The sequence below is a fragment of the Neltuma alba genome, unplaced genomic scaffold (genome assembly GCF_004799145.2).
Source record: "Neltuma alba isolate B1F8T4 unplaced genomic scaffold, ASM479914v2 tig00004731_pilon, whole genome shotgun sequence".
Classification (NCBI taxonomy): domain Eukaryota; kingdom Viridiplantae; phylum Streptophyta; class Magnoliopsida; order Fabales; family Fabaceae; genus Neltuma; species Neltuma alba.
This window is the reverse complement of record NW_021633838.1, coordinates 45,713-49,595: the sequence shown is the minus strand read 5'-3', so window position 1 is coordinate 49,595 and position 3,883 is coordinate 45,713. Positions and strand designations below refer to the sequence as shown.

At 34.1% G+C, this 3,883-nt stretch overlaps 1 pseudogene; it reads left to right on the top strand.

The window, feature by feature from the left end:
* Positions 1-15: 15 nt before the first annotated feature.
* Positions 16-2,862, top strand: LOC114745606 (presequence protease 1, chloroplastic/mitochondrial-like; annotated as a pseudogene).
* The last annotated feature ends 1,021 nt before the right edge of the window (positions 2,863-3,883 follow it).

Sequence of the window (3,883 nt, the reverse complement as noted above, 5' to 3'; positions counted from 1 at the left end):
CAATCATTGCTGGAGATGGGCACAAAGGATTTAACTTTTGTCCAACTGAACCAATTAATTGGGAGGAAAACGGGAGGAATATCAGTTTACCCTTTAACATCATCAGTGCGGGGCAAGGAAGATCCATGTTGTAAAATAGTTGTTCGAGGCAAAGCAATGGCCGGACGTGCTGAAGACCTTTATGATTTGGTATTTGGAACCTTGCTACCTGAGCTTCATGCTCCACTTCAACACTCAATAACTAAACTAAAATTATTTCCGCACAATATGTGAAGTATAATTTTTGCATGCTCCGTTTTAGGTTAATCGTGTTATTCAAGATGTCCAGTTTACAGATCAACAGCGTTTCAAACAATTTGTTTGTCAGAGCAAAGCAAGGATGGAGGTAGTTATCAAATAAGAGGATGAAAAGGATCAAAATACAGTGTGTTGAACCCATGCATAGATTTTTTATTGAGTCTTGTGTTTATTTTCAGAATCGGTTAAGAGAGAGGGGGTCATGGAATAGCTGCTTCAAGGATGGATGCAAAACTAAATGCTGCTGGCTGGATGTCTGAAAATATGGGTGGTCTCAGGTTAGAATACGGAATGCTAATTTGATGATGGATTACTAATCTATCCTGATTAGCTTGCCTGGTCATTTCATTGTCTCCATTCCTGATATCCGAATGTTCTTAATTATCTATCCTGTTTAGATATGCTTTAGTTCTATTGTTGTAAGTTTCATAGTTAGCTTTATTAGTCTACTTTAACTGTTTAATCTGGATTTTGCAATTCAAATTGAAGTTCCATGGATAAGTATTGTTGATTCTTTCTGATTCTGTTCTATGTATTTCTAGCTATCTTGAATTCCTCCGAACACTTGAAGAGAAGGTCGATCACGATTGGGCCAATATTTCATCATTTCTTGAGGAGATTCGCAAGTCTATATTTTCCAGGCAAGGTTGCTTGATAAATATGACTGCTGATGGAAAAAATCTTGCTAATACAGAGAATACGTGAGCAAATTTGTTGATTTGCTTCCCACTAGCTCTCCTACTGAAACAACCAATTGGCATGCTCGGCTCCCTTTGGGAAATGAAGCTATTGTGATACCTACTCAGGTACGATAAATCTCCCTCTAGCCATCCCTTGCGTATGTTTCTTCTGTTAATACCTGAGCTTTTCATTGTCCAGGTTAATTATGTTGGAAAAGCAGCCAACATTTATGATTCTGGTTATGAGCTTCATGGCAGTGCCTATGTCATTTCAAAACACATTAGCAATACATGGTTGTGGGATCGTGTAAGAGTTAGTGGTGGAGCTTATGGAGGATTTTGTGATTTTGATACTCATTCAGGTAAACACGTGTTGCTTATAGGCATAATTTAACAGCATCTCTTTTACAATCTTACCTATGTATTCTTTCAGGGGTGTTCTCCTTCTTATCTTATCGTGATCCCAACTTGCTGAAGACACTTGATGTGTATGATGGAACTGGTGACTTTTTACGGGAATTAGAAATGGATAATGATTCTTTAACAAAAGCCATAATAGGGACCATTGGGGATGTTGATGCATACCAACTTCCTGATGCCAAAGGCTATAGTAGGTACGTATATAACATATTTTTGTCTGTCTGTATGTAATTTTCTCCAATTATTCTTTCATACATGACTTGTATTTTAGGGATGAAATCTATTAGCTAGTGTAGAGTTGGAAGCATCGTAGCTGGATGAAAAGCGACGATTGAGAATGCATGACATAAACTTCTTGTTTTGAGTTGTTGACAATGCCCATCTCCTATAGTATTCTCAAATGATAAACTAAGTCCTCCTTGAAGCCATTAATCTTGTCCAAGTCTCATGCTTTTCTGAGTCCTCTGGACGGGATCAGTAACAAATTAGAGAGGGGCTGTTCAAAATCTTGTGACGCATCTACTCATTCCTGTTATTTCTGACACACGTCTTGCTCAATGAAGTTCTGATAGGAGCAATCTTAATCTTTCCTTGAAATGCCTTTCAATTTTTCGAAAAGTAAAATGCAGATGAAATTGGCCCTTGAATTTTGACTGCCACTCAAGAAGAATGGTTGTGCTCATTCCCCAACTCCACCTCCCCAAAAAAAAAAAAAAAAAAGACTCAAAGCACATTAGCGCTGATTGAAGATGCTTCCCATTGAGTAGTTGTTGCTTCTTTTCTCAGTACAAATAATAATTACGTGCACTTCCTTTACATTTCCAATGCAGTATGCTGCGGTACTTACTCGGCATCACAGAAGAGGAAAGGCAACGGAGACGTGAAGAGATATTATCTACGAGGTAAAGATTCTGATTGGTGTCTGCTCTTGCTTTGTTTTCATTGCTTGTTCGCTCCATATGGGTTTGCTGGGCTTCAGTTTTGTTGCTTGTAGACACTAAATCTTACTCCTCTGATCCTATTTGTAAGTTGGAGAGAGAAAGCTTTTCTGATCTTATTTATAAGCTACATCATTAAATTTTACTTGACTGGCATTTTTTTAGAAAGGGCATATTGCTGGCATTGATGTGATATCTTGTGACAGGACCTGGGGTCTATTTTTGCATATATTTGACTCTTGCTTTCACATGCCTTGTGCAGTTTGAAGGACTTCAAAGAATTTGTGGGTGCAATGGAAGCAGTTAAAGATAAAGGCGTTGTAGTTGCAGTGGCATCTCCGGAGGATGTAGATGCTGCTAATAAGGAGAATTCCAACAATTTTCAAGTAAAGAGAGCCCTTTGAACACCTTGGGATTATACAGAATCATGTTTGATTTATAGCAAACTAATGAGTTATTTTTTTCATGGTAAGTCCTATATTTAGCACTTGAATCATTGTTAATAAAAACCCCTTTTCTTCCTCTTTGTTCTGGTGTTTCTCTTTTAAATCTAGTGGCCATCTTGTTTCTTTTTGGATGATCAATCAGGAAACATTGTGGCTTTTTAGGACTAAATTTAGGAATAACTAGATTAGAATATTTGATTAGATTTGAAATTTTAAGAAATTGCATTATTTAAGGTAGCTTAAGATTTATTTTTTATTCATTCAAATGGGATTTAAATTAGAGACGTGCAATTTAAAGGAAACATATAAACATTTAAAGTTAATTATTTATTTTCATTTAAGCCTCCCAATTGACATAGGAGTACTGTTTAGTTATGATGCTTTCCATTTAATTCAATAGATCCAAATTCTAATTAATATATTATTCAAATTCAAAATTAGTTATTAATTTTTTTGTTTCAGCTTCTAATTAAAATCTCATTTAATAATAATGTTTATCATTTAATTCAATATATTCAAATTACAATTAAAATAGTATTCAAATTTTATAATATCAAACCCGACCTGTGGGTATATTTGAGGGTTTTAAAAAGGTAGTTGATTGATTCTTTATGCTTTTGCTATAAAGTTCTCTCATAATATTATAACGTGTAAAAAATTACTCAGATAATCTAATATTATGTTGAGTTGTAAAAGTTATATACATACCTATCAAAATGAAATTCACATGGTGTTACTCCTTTTGGTTTCATATGTTAAAAACTTGAGATGACCTTTTCCCATTTACAAGGGATACCAGTGGTTTGTTTGAAATTTTAATGTGTTTTTTCCATTTTTGTCCTCATTAATTATTGGATAGTTTTATTGGTATTAATTATTCACCCAATTTTTATCGTACAAGCTACCTGATTAGTTTTAAAAAATTAAGAAAATTAGAAAAATTATTTAATAAATTAAAAATTTTAGAGAAATTATTTAATTCTAACAAAATTGATATAATCTACCTAAAATGTCACATCTAAATTGTCATATTTTTTTTGGGTGTAAACTTCCTTAATTTGTACAATAAGTAGGAATGCTTTGAAAAAAAATTATAATTTGC